At 41.3% G+C, this 19,411-nt stretch overlaps 2 long non-coding RNA genes across 2 annotated transcripts; one reads left to right on the forward strand and one right to left on the reverse strand.

Annotated features, from left to right (window-relative positions):
• Positions 1-1,142: 1,142 nt before the first annotated feature.
• On the forward strand, positions 1,143-8,177 carry LOC123334093. The gene is made up of 2 exons (XR_006551860.2): positions 1,143-1,829; positions 8,000-8,177. It is a non-coding gene; the product is annotated as an uncharacterized LOC123334093 (long non-coding RNA).
• LOC123334095 lies at positions 6,343-7,982 on the reverse strand. The gene is made up of 2 exons (XR_006551862.2): positions 7,561-7,982; positions 6,343-7,095 (listed from the first exon to the last, which is right to left on the reverse strand). It is a non-coding gene; the product is annotated as an uncharacterized LOC123334095 (long non-coding RNA).
• Positions 8,178-19,411: the final 11,234 nt, after the last annotated feature.

The raw sequence follows: 19,411 nt of genomic DNA on the forward strand, positions 1-19,411 counted from the left end.
GGGCAAGTGTAGCATGGTAGAGTTGAAATAATTTTGCAATCAATTATATGTGAGGGGAAAAGAAGGGAGGGAGGGTGTACCCAGATTTCTGTATTGGGCAGCTGAGTGGGTGGTGAATGGTCCAGGGTAGGAAATAATTAACTCCACTTTGCACTTGTAAGCAGAATTTTCTAGTAGGCAGTTGACAGGTAGGTCAGAGAATAGGAGAGGTATCCAGGCAGGGCAGAAGTGGCCTGGGGAAATCAGCCAAGGCTTAGAGGGACAAACTGATTTGACTATCATCACGCAGCTTCTAAGTGCCTAGAACATTTTTCAGCAGGATAATGCACGAAACTGTTATCGCAGTGCCCAGCACACAGTGGTTATGTAAATAAATTGGTTATATTTTGTCTTCATTTATTTATTTTTCTCTAACTTGCAAATGGATTGTGTAGGTGGTCCCCCTGCAGTCCACTCCACAGTTCCTGAGGTTCATTTGTGATAGTATAACGTGTAGGCTAATGCAAGAGGCTTAATGCAATTTTCTTTAGGCTATGGCCAGGAAAATTAGTAAGACTGAAAAATATTAGGTAGCTATTCTGCAACTTGCAATGGAAAAATCTGAACAGAGTAAAAACCTGGGAGCAAGGTATCAAGCATCAACCCCTCTGTCCCCAGATGCTTTAGGAGCAGAAGAAATCTGGTGCCGAGTTAAACAGCTATTGCATGGGCTCTGTGCATAATGAGCACTGATACTGACCACATGATTGATGCGGGACAATTTAGTCACAGGGTGCCCAGAAGGGTGAGGGGGATGGTCAGATAAGGCTCATATAACTGTCATTCAGTCACACATTTACCCAACAAATAATCTTTGAGTATCCAGCCAGAGACAAAGCAAGATGTTAAGTCCTGTGGGAGTTATAAAGTGGGATGAAATTAGGATCCTACCTTTAAGGAATTTACAGCCTCTAATGTGAATAAGGAACATTTCTTGAACTCTTATATTATGCTAGACACTGTTCTAAGCCTTAGACATGTGTTAGGTCTTTTGATCTTGACAACCAATAGTATAGGTTGCATGTTATTATTATCAATACATTTCTCATTATTCACATGGGAAAGCTAAAGCAAGGGGGAATTAAGGCACTTGCCTAAATCGCTAGAACACATGCTACCAACGGGGAGACAAGTGAAAATCTCTGAGAGTGAGATCAAGGTAATCATCGGTCAGATCAACTAAACCTGTAACATGTCTTCACCAAGCAAGCTTGCTTTAACTGTTGCTACAAATACCTTGCATGTTCTCCAAGTATCAGGTAGCTTAAACAAGTTGTCCAAGTTGTTTGTCAAGAACTTGGAGCCAGCTGTGTCCAGTTTAAGTTCAAGCCAGTTAAGACTGCTTAGGACCACCAGCCCTCCAATTGGGCTTGAACAAGTGTTTGCCCATGACCTTTTGACATCAGAGGGCCCAAAACTCCACCCTCAGAACATGCTAATGTCTCCATTTCTTGAATCTTCAGCCTATGAAGAAGCCTATAGCATAGTTTTGCCTGAGCAGAACAACAATTACATCACTTTCTAATTTCCAATCACCTTTTCCCATGCTTCCCATGCCTCAGCTTTATCCCATAAATACCCCCAGCCCCTCATTTCAGGGGATGCTGGTTTGAGAGTTCTCCATCTTTCTGTTTGGTCGCCTTGTGGATGAGCCCTTTGGTGCAAAGTTTGGCATCTCAGCATTTGGTTTGCTGTATATGTCAGAAAGCAACCTGTTTAAGTAAGAAGAGGATGTTGGGCATGCACCCAGTCTTCTGTAGTGGAGCAGGCCAAGGAGAAGAAACTTGCAGGTAGGAGCATATGAGACTGCTCTGGAGCACAGGCAGTATGTGGAATGTAATGGGAGGTGAGGGGGAAAGCATGGCGCCAACCTGGCATTGCTAAGTCGTTTCAGTCATGTCCGACTTTGTGCGACCCCATGGATGGCAGCCCACCAGACTCCCCCGTCCCTGGGATTCTCTAGGCAAGAACACTGGAGTGGGGTGCCATTGCCTTCTCCAACCTGGTACAGAGATGGCCCATATATGGCCTATATATATATATATATATATTCAGTAAAGAGCTAGAGAATCTTTTAAAGCACAAGGGGTTATGTAATAAAAAAAATAGTTTAGAAAAAATGACACAGCAGAAGAGTTGAAGGAGAGGGAGAACGAAGGCAGGAGAATAAAGGTAGGACCCCAATGATTCTTTGATCTTCCTTGAAAGAAGAGTTAGGGTTAGCTTGTTTCTGCAATTGATATTCTTTATAACTCTCTTTCACATTTAAAGTAGCATGTACTCACTATGGGTTTCCCAGGTGGCACAGTGGTAAAGATTATGCCTGCCAGTGCAGGAAATGCAAGAGACTTGGATTTGATTCCTGGCTCAGGAAAATCCCTGGAGTAGGACATGGCAACCACTCCAGTATTCTTGCCTAGAAAATTCCATGGACAGAAAAGCCTGGTGGGTTGCAGTCCCTGGGATTGCGAAGAGCAGCACTCAACTGCACATGCAGCAGACGTGTACATGCTCACTATAGAAAACTTAGAACATGCAGAAAAGTGTAAAGATGAAAAACACCCATGACATCCAATACTCCAAGGTAACTACCATTAATATATTTATTTGCTGCCAGGCTTTTTTCTAGGCATTGTTCTCTAGGTGGGTTGACAGATGATGTGTGGTGGATAAATAGATAAATAGAATTGATTGAGCAAATTGGAATTACGTTGCTTAGAATCCTGCATTCCTCTCTCCTCCCCACCATGGTCACATTGGGAATGTTTTTCTCCTCCTATTAAACATTTCTTTAAACAATCATGTATTTGGTTGATTGAAATATGGCATAATTTAAGTAATTTGCTATTGTTGGATATGTTCTTTGGTTCCTACTTTGCTTTTGTAGTTGCAAATAGTGCTGTAGGTAACAACGTTGTATGTTGATCTTACCCCTTATCTCTGAGTATTTCCTCAGGTTTAATTCCTATGGCTGAAATTACCAGGTTAAGGGGTCTGAGCATTCTTAAGGTTCTTGATCTGTATTTCTAAATTGCTTTTTGGAAAGACTGCAACAATTTGCATATCCACCAGCCCTGGGCAAATGTTCTGCCAGTGGATTGTACATTCTGCATCAGCTTTTAAATATCTAGCCCTGAATTGTGTTGGTTATGCCAGGCCACAGTTTCAAATTGGATTTCAAATATTTTGACTTGGATCATGTGTCAGATCAGGACAGTTCTTTCTCGAAGCCAGGTTTGTGCAGTAGCCCAAGTGCTTGATAAGGAGCTGTTTCTGTCGTCAGTGTAGAAATGAAATTGACGTCATCGACCATTGCTGGACAGAAAGGAATACAACTTGAAGAAAGCTCCTTATAAAGAAATGGGAGGACTGGCTTTTCAGACACCTTATTTTTAAGTCTACTTCAGCATAGGCAATCCTGATGATTTGGGGCCTGATTACCACACATTTTTAGCCCTGGTCTGTCTCTTTCTGATGAGCTGGGATTTGACCAATTCATTTTTCATTAACCCCTGTGCCAGAAGACTGAAAGAAGCAACAAAAGAAAAAGAAAATCAGAGATGCCCAAGCTTTTCTGGTTTTCTTTTTTGATTGATGGATGAATAAACTCAGAATGTAAGTGAACACTCTAATAGTCCTTGCTCTTTGACACTCAAATCACAGAAAGTTGAGAGGTTGTCTTAGAAATGATTGGGAAGAATTTTTTTTTTTCCGATCATAATGATGTCTGATTTTTCTAGCTTTGGATAGTACATGTCTAGTCTTTTTTAAACCTCTAACATACAGAAGTCCAAGGGACTCTTAGGGTTTTGTCCATTTCATCCTACTCATCCTCCTAGCATGTCCCAGTTTATCTGTGTGATGAAGAAGAGGGGGTGAAGTAGGTTACTGTCCATTCTAACCCTAGTGAATCTTTAATTCTAACATCTTAATCCAGGATGAATGCCCTATGGGGAAGATTGAAGGTAGCAGGGAATCCTGGTGTTTTGACATTTCCCATAGGCAAAGTATAGTTCCTTTCCATAACAGCTACACTATGCTAAGTGCTCTACAAATATTATCACATTCATTCCAAATGATGACAGGTACTATTAATAGTGCCGGGGTTTACAGGTGGGGGAACTGAGTCACATAGGCATTAAGTATTGGGTTGACCAAAAAGTTCATCCGGGTTTTTGGTGAAATGTTACAGGAAAAACCCAAAGGAACTTTCTGGCCAACCCAATTCCGTGAAGGTGTCCCAGAGCTGGTGAGTTGTAGAGATGTGTTTCAAACCAAGCCAGTCTGGGCCCAAAGTGAGGGCTCTCAACCACTGTACTATGCTGTCTTCACAATTACAGCTTTTTCTCAATTAGCCTCTGAATGGTCCAAAGCCCACTGACTCTGCTTCCCATGATTGGCTCTGTCAACAGATGTATATGTCTCGCCAGCCTCAAACTGGGGCTTCCCAGGTAGTGCTAGTGGTAAAGAACCTGTCTACAATGCAGGAGATACAAGAGACACGAATTCAGTCCCTGGGTTAGGACTTTCTCCTGGAGGAGGGCATGTCAACCCACTCCAGTATTCTTGCCTGGAGAATCCCATGGACAGAAGAGCCTGATAGGCTACAGTCCATGGGGTCTCAGAGTCGAACACAACTAGAGAGACGTAGCATGCATGCCTGGCCTCAAACTGATGGTGGAAACACAAGCATACCTCATGGTGTTGGCTTGCAGCATGAATAAGATGTTGTTTGTAATGAAGAACTCTCTTCATATATTGGCATTTGCTAGCTGGGCAAGTTGACTCTCTGTGCCTCAGTTTACCTATCTGTCAAATGGATGTGATAGTATACATTTCAGGGGATTGTTGTGAAAGTCGAATGAATTAATACATGTGAAGTACTCAGAACAGTATCTAGCACAGTGACACTACTCTTTAAATGGTGTTAATATCATTACATCACATTATAAGCTACAACTATTTACAAGGCACTGTGCAAAACATTGGAAAAACAAGGTTAAACAACACAGGTGGGTCCCTCCCCTCAGGTCTAGTGGAGGAAATTTTTTTGAACAAATACTAAATGATAAACGTTAGGAGTGTTACAAAGAAGAACTATGGGTTGCTGTCAGAGCGACCAGTTAAAAAGCTCTAACCTGATCCCTAACTGAAGATCAGGGAAGTCTTCCATAAGAAGGTAGCTTGGCATAGCAGACACTGAAATCTTAATTTCTCCCCAGGTGTATTTCTCCTTACTTTCTGTATTCTCACCTGTTTTCTTCACCCCCAATGTCCAATCCATGAACAAGATATACAGGCTCTTATTGTAAAATAAACCCCAGTTTTATTCCATTCCACCAGTATTACCCTTTCTTGAACCACCACATCCACCTTGCCTTCTGCAGGAGTCTCCAAAGGTTTTCCTTCCATGCTTTCTCTCTGTCATATCTGCTACCCATTCTCCATAGCATCAAGAGTAATCTTTTAAAAATGTGAACATAAATTAAAATGTCCCAGTGACTTACATTTAAACTGAAAATCTGGGGCCCTTACCCATGGTTTATAATGCCCTAGGTGATCTGCCCCACTTACCTCTCTGACCAATGGTATACCTGTCTGTCTCCATCACTGTGCCCTAGGAATAAGTCTTTTTCCTCTTGGCTTTACAAAGCTTGTCCTGCCTCAGGACCTTTGCACTTGCTGCTGCCTCTCTCTGGTGTATCCTTTTTATCAGTGTGACAGCTCCAGTCACTAAGAGGTGATCTAATCAACATGTAGAGATCTCCCACCCAACCACTACTCTCCAGAGAGCCCCAAGTTCCCTACCCCATCTTTGTTTTTCCAACAATCACCAAAATTATCTTGTCCATTCTTTGCTTACTTGTTTCCTCTTTCTTCCCAGTGCTGGAATATAAGATAAACAGGATCTAGGGCGCTGCCTTTTATTCACTACTGTCCCCATCATCTAAAACAGTGCCTGGGACTTCCCTTATGGTCCAGTGGTTAAGAATCCACCTTGCAATGCAGATGACACAGGTTCAATTCCTGGTCAGGGAACTAGGATCCCACATGCCACAGGCAAGCCCATGTGCTGCAACTAAAACCTGACCCAGTCAAATAAATAAATATTAAAAAAAAATCAGAGCCTGACACACAGTAGGTACTAAATAAATATTTGTGATCCAAATGACTGAAGTTCTTTTTATCTGATTTCTAAAAGGAGGATGAGAGTTAACCAAGTGAAGATGAGGAGCAAGAATCTTCCAGGCAGGGGAACAGTATGTTTAAAGACCTGGAACTTCAGGAAGAGTATGGTATCTTAAGGGAACTGAAAAGAAGTGCAGCTGGAGTGCCAAGGACATGGAAGGTTGAGGCTGGCAGACAAGTAGGGCCAGAGCATCCTGGGACCTGCAGCCATGCTGAAGATTGTGGACTTTTGTAAGGGCAGTAGAAGGCTGTTTTAAAGCTTAAGCCACAGACTCAGGTTAGTGTTTCTAAAAGAACTCTCTGTAGTCAATGGATTGGCTTAGGGTAGATTTTAACACCAGGTCATAACTCCCTTTCCCTTGCCTCAATCTGAGCAAAACCTTGTAGGGTAGACAAGAAACACATGATTACTTCCAAACTGCAGGTGTAAAAATTAAAAAAGCAAAGATTCCGAGAGCATAAACAAATTGCTGATGGTCAGCATGACTTGATTCTGGCCTTCCCTGGCTTCAAGCAGCCATGAACAAAGGACATGGGAAGTGCGTATAGGGAGCACCCGGCTGAATGCCCTTGGTGTCTCTCCTCCTCTCTGTCCTCAGGAGGGAGGGCATCAGGCACAACATACATTAGAACCCATGCTTGTAATAAATCTTCTGCTTCCTTGTGAAAAGACCATCATGAATCTTGTCTATTAAAGAGCTTCTCTGCTCTGTGAATTTTAACAACCTTCTTTAGTGTAGAAATTCGGCCTCTTGTTGTCCACGTTTGAAATTCAAATCTTGGGCGAGTAGATATATTACACCGCTGAGGTACAGGAGCGGGAAGGCCATCCATCCATCCACCTCCATTTAGGTCATTGCTTTTCACCTGTAACGGATGAATCCTCTGCCCTGGTTTGCTTCTACATCACTGTTCACCCGCCGCCCCCACCCCCCACCCCACGATGAGAGCCCAGAACACTAACTGCTGTGGTGGGAGGAAGAGAGGTAACTGCTACAGGTGAGGTGCGGCACGAGCCGGATCCCATTTAATCCATCAGCAGCAATCCCTTCCTTGTTTTTGCTGATTGAGAGATCTAAATCGCATGTTTCAGGTAAAACGTACCACCACATTGGAATTAAAGTCAATAGTCTCTATTCTGACTACCCCCACACCAAATCCACCCCCATCATCCCTTACATTGTCAGAACCACCTCCCCAGTGACTCAGCCTCAGATTTTTCTCCCAACTATCGCATGCTCCATTACCATCAGTCATCTGATGGAAACAAATCTGGTTAGGTTTCTGCCTGGCTCAGAAACATTCTCTGGCTCCCCACTGCCCACAGCTTACCATCTAATAAGGAACAAAACCAATCATGCTAGAAGAACAATAAGAGAAGAGGCCTGTTAGGGCAACGGGAGGTGTGGATGATTCATGACGCTTTTGCTGCAGGAGCAGCGGCTGAGGGGTGGGGGATTGGGGGTGGGGGGCACGGAGACTCCACAGAAGGCGGCTGAGCTGGATTTGGTGATGGATAGAGGGGTCTCTTCTAAAAAGAAGGCGGCAACATGAGCAAAGGCACTGAAAGGCTGAAGCCACGGCTTCGGCTGCCCCTGGGACACATAACCAGTTGTTATTGCGCCATGGAATCTTTCTCTCCGAGCTCTGAGGAGCAGCATAGCAACAAGCAATGATTTGTTACAGCTAGGTTGTCAGGCAGTTTATCTGATGTTAGCGTCCACGTGAACTGCATGATGATTTATGAAACTCAATTTCTTCACCAATACAGGCAAACAGATTCAGCTGTGCAGTTAGGAAGAGCTTGGGGAAAGGCAGCCTCTAGGGAGAGACTGAGGCTACCCTCCCCCTATGGCTCCAGCTCCACCTCCACCTCTATGCCGCGCTGGTTGGGATCAAGGCTTTGGTACACAGCTACAGGACTGGGGCTGAGCTTGCAGGCTAATAAGGAAAATGATTAAAAAATAAACCAAAAAACAATGCTGGAATTCAAATGCCATGGTGTCGCTGTGGTTTTTCCCTTTTTGCCTACTGGATTTGGCTTTGGAACTCTCTCTTTTCCTGTGGGGCTAAGGAAGGGGTATCTGTGTCCTGGGAAGGTCAAGTAGATACTGCAAGGGTACCAGTAGAGGGGTTCAGGGGAAGGGAGGCTTCCTCTGTCTCTGAGGCAGTCCCTAGCCTAGACTTAAAGCTAAAGGGGCAAAGAGTCCTGAATATTTTTCCAGTTCAGTTCATTGGGACCATAGGGCTCCCCAGAGACACTGGGTCTAAATCATAGCTAATAAGAAAGAGGGTCCATTTGCCCAGGCTTGTTCTCTATGTTGCTTTCATCAAACTTGGCAGCCTAAGGTCAATGGTATTTGGAGATTGTCCTTGAGGCTAGATTGGTCCCAAAGTTTAGAATTGCCAGGCCCCAGGGCCACAAGGAAGACTCAGATTCATGCTCTGTGAATTTTGTGTCTGGGACTCGGGCAAGAACTCACAGTAAGAAACAAGGATATGATACAATTAGTTCCAACTGCCTTCAGCCCAAAGCAGAATTGCTACTGATAAAGGCACTCTGACTTGTCCTAGGCTGCCTGCTCCTTTGGCACTGCTTCTGCACAGCATTCCATGTCCTCTCTAGGCCTGTGAATACATTAGCCAAGTGACTATATAAGAGTCGCCCTATAAGAGTCAAGTGATCTATAGACCTAATGCAGTTTCTATTAAAATCCTAGCATGGTTTGGTAGACATAGACAAGCTTATTCTAAAATTTACGTGAAAAAGGAAATGTGCTAGAAAGGCCAAAAGAATTTTCAAGAAGAGTAAAGTATGAATAAAGACTTTTCAGTGTTAAGGCTTAATAGTTACAGTAATCAAGGCAGTGTGGTATTGGTAGAGAGAGAGGCGCACAAATCAAGGGGACAGAACAGAGAGCCCAGAAATTGACCTGCAACATATGCCCAAGTGATTTTTGACAAAGGGGCACAAACAATTTAAGAATAACCTTTTTAACAAATGGTCCTGGAGTGATAGGATGTTATGAATGGTGTCTGCCCCACACTCCCACAAATTCGTATGTTGAAACTCTAATCCCTAAGGTGACTATATTTGGAAGATAGGGCTTTGAGGAGGTATTTAAGGTTAAATGAGATTCTAAGGATAGAGTCCTAATGCATATTAGAAAAAGGAAGAGCGAGATCTACGTTCTCTCCCTTTCTCTCGCCCCTCCCTTCTCTATGTGACTACACAGCAAGAAGGGAGCTCTCCGCAAGCCAGGGAGAGAGGCGCCTTCACCAAGAACACAACCCTGATCTCATGCTTCTAGAGTTCAGAATTATGAGAAAATAAATTTCTGTTGCTGAAACCTCCCAGCCTATGATAGTTTGCTATGGCAAGCTGAGCTGATTAACAGACAGCTATAGACAAAAAAAGAGCCTAGACCACACACCTTATAAAAACATATTAATGCAAAATGAATCATGGACTCAAATGGAAAGTGCAAAACTATAGAACTTTCAGAGAGAAACATAGAAAATCTTTGGAACCTAGGACCAGGTGAACAATTCTCAGACTTGAGAGTAAATGCATCATCTATAAAGGAATAATTCAAATATTTTCATCACCAAGAAAATTAAAATCATTTGCTTTGTGAACAACTCTTTTAAAAAGATGAAGAGATAAGTATGCAGACTGGAAGAAAGTATTTGTAAACCCCCTATGGGACAAAGTATTCCTATGAATAATATGTAAGGAACGCTAAAAACTCCATATGTAAAAAATCCCAATTAGAAAATGAACAAAAGATACAAATAGATATTTATCAAAGAAGATATACAGATGGCAGATAATCGCATGAAAAGATGTTCAGCATCATTAGCCAATGAGGAAATATAAAGCCATAATGAGATATCACACACTCCTACCAAAATTGCTAAAATTAAAAACGTGATAATATCAAATTTGGGGGAAGATGTGGAGAAACTAGCATACATTGCTGGTTTTTAAATGGTATAGCTACTCTGGAAAACAGTTTTTAAAAACGTTAAACATAAATTAATCATATTACCCAGCAATTCTACTTTCAGGTAAATATTCAAGAAACATGAAACACACACATACACTTGTTCATGAATATTCATAGAAGCTTTATAATAGCCAAAATGAAGAAGCAAGGAATAAACAAGATACCTGTTAGTGAATGGATAATCAAACTATGGTTGTTGTTGCTGTTGTTGTTCACTCAGTTGTGTTCGACTCTTTGCAACCCCTGGACTGCAGCACGTGAGGCTTTCCTGTCCTTCACCATCTCCCAGAGCTTGCTCACACTCATGTCCATTGAGTTGGTGATGCCATGCAACCCTCTCATCCTCTGTCATCCCTGTCTCCTGCCTTCTATCTTGCCCAGCATCAGGGTCTTTTCCAATGAGTCAGCTCTTTGCATCAGGTGGCCAAAATATTGGAGCTTCAGCTTCAGTCCTTCCAATGAATATTCAGGGTTGATTTCCTTTAGGATTGACTGGTTTGATCTCCTTGCTGTCCAAGGGACTCTCAAGAGTCTTCTCCAACACCACAGTTTGAAAGCATCATTTCTTTGGCTCTCAGTCTTCTTTATGGCCCAACTCTCATATCCAAACATGACTACTGGAAAAACCATATCTTTGACTAGATGGACCTTTGTCAGCAAACTAACATCACTGCTTTTTAATACACTGTCTAGGTTTGTCATAGCTTTTCTTCAAACAGCAAGTGTCTTTTAATTTCATGGCTGCAGTCACCATCCATAGTGATTCTCAAGCCCAAGAAAATAAAGTCTCTCACTGTTTCCATTGTTTCCCTGTGTATTTGCCATGAAGTGATGGGACTAGATTCCATAATCTTAGGTTTTTGAATGTTGAGCTTTAAGCCAGCTCTTTCACTCTCTTCTTTCGCCTTCATCAAGAGGCTTTTTAGTTCCTCTTAACTTTCTGCCATTAGAGTGATGTCATCTGTATGTCTGAGATTATTGATATTTGTTTCTCCTGGCAATCTTGACTCCAGCTTGTGCTTCATCCAGCCAAGCATTTCACATGATGTACTATGCATATAAGTTAAATAATCCAGGTGACAGTATACAGCCTTGACGTACTCCTTTCTCAATTTTGAACCAGTCTGTTGTTTCATATCTGGTTGTAACTGTTGCTTCTTGACCTGCATACAGGTTTCTCAGGAGGCAGGTAAGGTGGTCTAATATTTCCATCTCTTTGAGAAGTTTCCATAATTTGTTGTGAGCACAACTAACACAGTCAAAGGCTTTAGTGTGGTCAGTGAAGCAGAAGGAATTCTGAAATTCCCTTGCTTTTCCTGTGATCAAACTGTGGTACATACATACAATGAAAATATGATACTTTTTATAACATGGATGAATCTTAAAAACATTATGCTGCTTGTCCCTGCTCCTTGCCTCTTAGAACATCCTTGATGTGCTCAGCTGAGTGTTCTGTAGGCCCAGAGTGTTTACTGTTTAAAAAAGGTATTCAAAGCCATTCCAAGCCCCTTGAAGAGCACAGTTATGAATAAGGAAATAGGACCACCATTCTGTTGGTCTTCAGAATTGAAGCCATGGTTTGAGGGATAGCTAGGGGATATTTGTATTGTGCTGCTAGAGGTGAAATTCATGAACAGACAGAAAAAATATATTTATCAAGAACTTTGAGTTTCATCCTTGATTAAGGTAGGGACAAAGCAATACAAAATTAGACTGTGATAATGTAATTCTCATTACTTTTAGGACAGCTTCTGAAAAATGAATCTTTGAGTTCTAGGGGCTGCGTGGTTGCAAAGCTTAAACTTAAGGGAATTGAGGAAGGGAACCCCTAGAAATGGTAACCTTCTAGTGGTATAATTTGACTCAACTGGGGGATCCTTGGCCAGTCTAGACAGAAAAGATGGATACATACAGTGTACTGGCCATTCTAAGTTGGTAAAGCAATTTGTTTGGTTAATTCTGATAAGGAAGGAGATTCTGGCATGCTAAGTAGTTACATAACCCTGAGCAGCCAGTGTCCCCCAGCTTCTTACAGGAACAAGTTGTGTTCAGTCACTCCAGATGGAGTATTAACCAGTCTGTGATAACTTTGGATGGCCATGGATCCCTCAGCTATACTGACCAGCTCCAGGTATGCCTAACAGACGCCAGCAGGTTTGGGTAACTCATTGAACTCCATTCCCCTATCTGGAACTGCAGTTATTCCTCCTGAAGGAAAAGTTACCAGTAAGTGCAGGTCATAAACTTGCATTAAGTCCCTGCCCTTCATCCATTCAGCCAGTCTCTCTTAACAACGGTACAGTGTAGTGAAACACTGGGATCAGCCTCTCCGCAAAGGCTATGACCCTGATGGAGCTCTGAGAAGATGGTTGAATTTAACTTTGTAAAAGAAGTCCAAGTCACCATAAGGCTTCCTTAAAAGAATGTGGGAGTGTCAAGATCTGTTGTTTCTTTCTCTGTGCTGCTCAGAAGGATCTGAGGCTGTGGGGTGAGCTGATCACAGAATCAAGGTATGCTGAAGTCCATCCCGTGCTTTGCCCCACTGGCTCCCTTGGGGAGTCCCAGAAGTGATCTGAGCCCAGCTTTTAGTTGGACAGACTGACTTCCGAGGGAACATAAGAAGCCAGACATGGAAGACCATATATTGTGGCGTTCCATTTATATATCATATCCTGAAAAGGCAAATCTATGAGACAGAAGGTAGACTGGTGTTTGTTTAGGGCTGAAGTGGGAGCCAGGAGTGAAAGTGGGTAGGATGTATCCGTTAAAGGTTATGGAAATGTTCTAAATTTTCACTGTGGTTATGGGTGCAATTCAGTAAATTCACTCAAAATTATTAAATTTGTATAAGTGAATTTTACGTTATGTAGGTTGCACCTCAAGAAAGCTAATAATTTTTAAAAATTGATTTTTAGTTTGAAAATTTACAGAAAAACTAAGAAATGAATAGTATATTTAGTATGCAGCTATAGCTTTAAGGTAATAGAAATTGGGAAGACCCTTTGTTCTATACCCTCAAGTTGCATTCCAGCCCCTAGATTCCTTGATACTAAGATACTGAGTTGAAATTAAAATTTAACATGTAGAATCACAAATACAGTGAGTCTGTCATTATCTCTCGACATATTGTATATTCAGATGTTCAGACCTTCCTTCACTAGAGCTATCATTATTAAAGAAATTACAGCTTTGTGGAGAAATCATTCCACTGTAGAACTTCCATGTCCAACTTGAAACCATTTCAGTAGCAAAAATCAAAATGATTCATCCCATATCCATGTTCTGATCTCGAAAGAAAAATTTTACCCAGTGCAAAATCGTAATTGTAGTTTTACAATTTTAACTTGTTCTCCGGCATCCTTAAATTCATCTTCAGGCTTGAAAAGTGGTGGAAGTCATCACTTCTTGCAAAGAAGTTCAGCCATACTTAGAGAACAAAATAAGCCAAACTAGAGAGTTCTAGTGAGAGATCAACATGTGAGTTGCCATTATTTGTTTGCTAAAAATATGTTTACTATAGTAGAACATATTTTCAGACTGCCAAGATGTGGAATCCTCAACTCATTCTTTTAACTCTCCATCTGTTCAGTGCTCTGCCACTTTTATTTTTATAATGTGAGGATAACTTAGTCTCAATAGAATAAGAGACTAAAATTACAATACGGTGTGTGTTTATCTATCTATATAGATATATTTAAACAAGGTATAAATATGAACACACACATATACATAGTCTAAGGAAAAATATATCATTTGTAGCTTCAGAGGTATTTTTAACAGCTAATTATTTTTTTTTTTAATTCTAATGAGGACACTCTACCTTCAGTGGTCATGGATGATATTTTATTAAAATGTTTGAAAACCATTTTTGACTAAAAAGCAAGTTGATGTATAGGACCATTTGGATGAAGAAAAGAAGACTTGGGTTCTGGTCCCTCATGTGAGCCAGTTACTTGTATCTTTAGGCCCCCCTTTTCTCATGTTTGAAGGACTATAAGAGATTTAGGGAAGATAATCTCTAAAGGGGCTTCCCTGGTGACTTGGCCGATAAAGAATCTGCCTGCAATGTGAGAGATCCAGGTTCAGTCCCTGGGTCAGGAAGATGCCCTGGAGAAGGGAATGGCAACCCACTCCAGTATTCTTGCCTGGAGAATTACATGGTCAGAGGAGCCTATAGTCCATGGGGTTGCAAAGAGTCGCACAGGACTGAGGGACTAACACTAATCTATAAACTGCCTATAAACCTAAAATATGACCCAGAGACTTTTTTTTTTTTAATTTTAAATAGATCTGTTCAACAAACAATTGAACAACAGTTTTAAGATACTCTGTAACACTGTAGAACTACAAAGTTTTGGAGTCAGAACTCTGTCTCTTCTACTTTCAAATTTCTTACCTTAGTCAAGTTATTTCATCATTCTGAGCCCTAATTCCATTACCATTAAATATGAGGTTAATAATGTATACTTCATAGCGATGCAGTATGGTTAAAGTAACACTAACCAATATAAAATATAAATTCCTAGGCCTTGGTGGATTAAATGCTAGATATTTATTTCTTCCTTTTAAAAGATTTTAGTAGTGAAAAGGGACCGAAGCTGCTTCTATTAATACACAATTTTCCAGGTGTGTATAGCAGAGAAAGGAAGAGTGAAGTAAGCATACAGACTTGCTAACCACATTCAGTTCAGTTCAGTTGCTCAGTCGTGCCCAACTCTTTGCAAAGCCATGGACTGCAGCATGCCAGGCCTCCCTGTCCATCACCAACTCCCAGAGTTTGCTCAAACTCATGTCCATTAAGTTGGTGATACCATCCAACCATCTCATCTTCTGTCATCCCCTTCTCCTGCCTTCTATCTTTCCCAGCATCAGGGTCTTTTCCAATGGCTTTTCTTTTGGCTTTTCACATTAAGTGGCCAAAGTATTGGAGTTTCAGATTCAGCATCAGTCCTTCCAATGAATATTCAGACTGATTTCCTTTACGATTGACTGATTTGATCTTGCAGTTCAAGAGTCTTCTCTAACACCACAGTTCAAAAGAACTGCAATTCTATGGGCATTCAGCTTTCTTTATGATCCAACTCTCACACCCATACATGACAACTGGAAAAACCATAGCTTTGACTAGACAGACCTTTTTTGGCAAAGTGATGTCTCTGCTTTTTAATATGCTGTCTAGCTTGGTCATAGCTTTTCTTCCAAGGAGCAAGTGTCTTTTAATTTTATGGTTGCAGTCACCATCCACAGTGATTTTGGAGCCCAAGAAAATAAAGTCTCTCACTGTTTCCACTGTTTCCCCATCTATTTGCCATGAAGTGATGGAACCAGATGCCATGATTTTTGTTTTTTGAATGTTGAATTTTAATCCTAACCACATTACCTCTGCTCAGATTTCACTAGCAAAATCTATCATGTGGCCATACTAAGATGAATGAAATATTATAGGAAATATAGTCTCTTGTTGAACAACCAGTTTCTAGAAACAACTCTGCAAACATTTTGTACACGAATCTATCACTACAGCGTGTTGTTAGAAAAATTAAATGACTATTTGTGAAGTGCCTATTATAGTGCTGGTATACTATAAGCACTGGAAGAAGTTAAGAGTTATTAGTATAGAGGAATTATTTTGGTGTGGTGGTTTAGTTGCTAAGTCGTGTCCAACTCTTTTGCAGTTCCATGGACTGTAGCCTTCCAGGCTCCTCTGTCCATGGGCTTTCCCAGACAAGAATTACCTGGTAATATATACATATTTTTGTATACTTTACTCTCTGATACTACTATTTACCTTGTAATATATGTATATATGTGAATATTATGTATATTATGAGGTGAATAGTGATATCAGAGAGTACAGTTAAAATACAGTGGGACTTTACATTGGTTTCCTATGGAGGCTGTAACAAATACCAGAAACCTGAGAGCTTAAAGCCACGCATATTTATTATTCTACAGTTCTGGAGGTCAGAAGTTAAAAGTGAGCCTACAGGGCTGAGATCAGGGTGTCAGCAGGACTGTGTCTCTTCTGGAGGCTCTAGGGCAGAATCCATTCCTTGATTCTCCCAGCCTCTAGAGGCTGCCCTTGTTCCTTGGCTCATGGTCTTATCTCTCCAACCTCTGCTTGCATAGTCGTATCTTCTCTGACTCTGATCTTCCTTGCCTCCCTCCTATAAGGACCCTTGTGATTACATTAGGCATATCTGGATAATCCTAAAAATAATTTCCCCATTCCAAGATTCTTTCCTTGACCACATCTGCAAAATTCATTTTGCCTTGTAAGGGAATATATTCTCAGGTTCTGGAGATTGGGATGTGGACACTTTTGGCTGGGGGTAGGGAACTGGGAGGGCAGCATCATTTTGCCTATCATAAACATCTTAAAGTACATAGACAAGGGCTTCCCTGGTGGCTCAGACAGTAAAGAATCCACCTGCAATTCAGGAGACCTGAGTTCGATCCCTGGGTTGGATAGATACCCTGGAGGAGTCATGGCAACCCACTCCAGTATTCTTGCCTGGAGAATTCACCTGGACAGTGGAGCCTGGTGGGCTACACTCCATGGGGTCTCAAAGAGTCGGACATAACTGAGGGACTAAGCACAGCAGCATAGCATAGACGTCTTAGGAAGAAAAGATAGTAGTTATTTTTTCACATATGGAGAGTGGCATGAACTTGAAAACTAGCTCTGTCTTTTGCTAGATAAATGACCTTGAAATGTGCCTCTTTTTCTTTTCTGTAAAATGGGGATGGCAAAATTAATCATCTCACAGATATAAGGATTTGTAAGAATTATGAGTATATTCTTAATGTATATAAGTTACCTGGAACATAAAAGATTCTCAAGATAGGAGATCCATCATTATTTTACCATTTCATGGTATGCAGTGGCCCATAACACCCCATTTATCATCTTACACTCTCTAAGATCACAGCTGAAGCAGGAAAGAGTAGAATGGTTTCTTTGTACAGAGAGACTATCAATCATGTTCAGCATACTGACCTTCTCTTGGAAGAAAAGCAGGTTAATGCATCTTAGGGAATTTTGCATCAGTAGAGATTGAGCAATATGGTTCTTCTGCTAAGTCTGGTAACCCATATGTTCCAGAATATCATTATAGCCTGAGTTTTCAGAGCCTGTGGTTTTACTATGATCACCCAAGAAATCATTGATGGGGACTAAGAGAGCTGAAGCATTTTTTTCCCTGCGATAGATGGGCACACAAATCAATCACAAGGATTTGGCCACAGTGAGCAGGAGCAGGAACTATTTCCTAAGATAAGAGCCCCAGCTCCATTCACCCCACTTCTAGGGGCCTTAGAAGCTTTCTTCTTAATTCTTGTCACAATATATAATTTCCAGGCAGAGAAATTTCCCGGCTGGCAGCCCACCACACATCAAAAGATATGTAGGCTCAAGGTGGAGTAGGGGATGTATGGATTGGGAGCTTTGGATTAGCAGATGCAAAGTATTATAGGAAGAATAGATAAACCATAAGGTCCTATTGTATAGCACAGGCAACTATATTCAATATTCTATAATAAGCCATAATGGGAAAGAATATTAAAAATATATATGTATAACTGAATCTTTGCATGAAATGTTCCTTTGGTATCTCTGATTTTCTTGAAGAGATCTCTAGTCTTTCCCATTCAGTTGTTTTCCTCTATTTCTTTGCATTGATCGCTGAAGAAGGCTTTCTTATCTCTTCTTGCTATTCTTTGGAACTCTGCATTCAGATGCTTATATCTTTCCTTTTCTCCTTTGCTTTTCCCTTCTCTTCTTTTCACAGCTATTTGTAAGGCCTCCCCAGACAGCCATTTTGCTTTTTTGCATTTCTTTTCCATGAGGATAGTCTTGATCCCTGTCTCCTGTACAATGTCACAAACCTCCGTCCATAGTTCATCAGGCACTCTATCTATCAGATCTAGGCCCTTAAATCTATTTCTCACTTCCACTGTATAATCATAAGGGATTTGATTTAGGTCATACCTGAATGGTCTAGTGGTTTTCCCTACTTTCTTCAATTTAAGTCTGAATTTGGCAATAAGGAGTTCATGGTCTGAGCCACAGTCAGCTCCTGGTCTGTTTTTGTTGACTCTATAGAGCTTCTCCATCTTTGGCTACAAAGAATATAATCTATCTGATTTCGGTGTTGACCATCTGGTGATGTCCATGTATAGAGTCTTCTCTTGTGTTGTTGGAAGAGGGTGTTTGTTATGACCAGTGCATTTTCTTGGCAAAACTCTATTAGTCTTTGCCCTGCTTCATTCCATATTCCAAGGCCAAATTTGCCTGCTACTCCAGGTGTTTCTTGACTTCCTACTTTTGCATTCCAGTCCCCTATAATGAAAAGGACATCTTTTTTGGGTGTTAGTTCTAAAAGGTCTTGTAGGTCTTCACAGAACCGTTCAACTTCAGCTTCTTCAGCATTACTGGTTGGGGCATAGACTTGGCTTACTGTGATATTGAATGGTTTGCCTTGGAAACGAACAGAGATCATTCTGTCGTTTTTGAGATTGCATCCAAGTACTGCATTTCAGACTCTTTTGTTGACCATGATGGCTACTCCATTTCTTCTGAGGGATTCCTGCCCGCAGTAGTAGATATAATGGTCATCTGAGTTAAATTCACCCATTCCAGTCCATTCCAGTTGCTGATTCCTAGAATGTTGACATTCACTCTTGCCATCTCTTGTTTGACCACTTCCAATTTGCCTTGATTCATGGACCTGACATTCCAGGTTCCTATGCAGTATTGCTCTTTACAGCATCGGATCTTGCTTCTATCACCAGTCACAGCCACAGCTGGGTATTGTTTTTGCTTTGGCTCCATCCCTTCATTCTTTCTGGAGTTATTTCTCCACTGATCTCCAGTAGCATATTGGGCACCTACTGACCTGGGGAGTTCCTCTTTCAGTATCCTATCATTTTGCCTTTTCATACTGTTCACGGGGTTCTCAAGGCAAGAATACTGAAGTGGTTTGCCATTTCCTTCTCCAGTGGATCACATTCTGTCAGATCTCTCCACCATGACCCACCCATCTTGGGTTGCCCCCTGGCATGGCTTAGTTTCATTGAGTTAGACAAGTCTGTGGTTCTAGTGTGATTAGATTGACTAGTGTTCTGTGAGTATGGTTTCAGTGTGTCTGCCCTCTGATGCCCTCTTGCAACAT

This window comes from Bubalus bubalis, chromosome 6 (genome assembly GCF_019923935.1).
Source record: "Bubalus bubalis isolate 160015118507 breed Murrah chromosome 6, NDDB_SH_1, whole genome shotgun sequence".
Classification (NCBI taxonomy): Eukaryota; Metazoa; Chordata; class Mammalia; order Artiodactyla; family Bovidae; genus Bubalus; species Bubalus bubalis.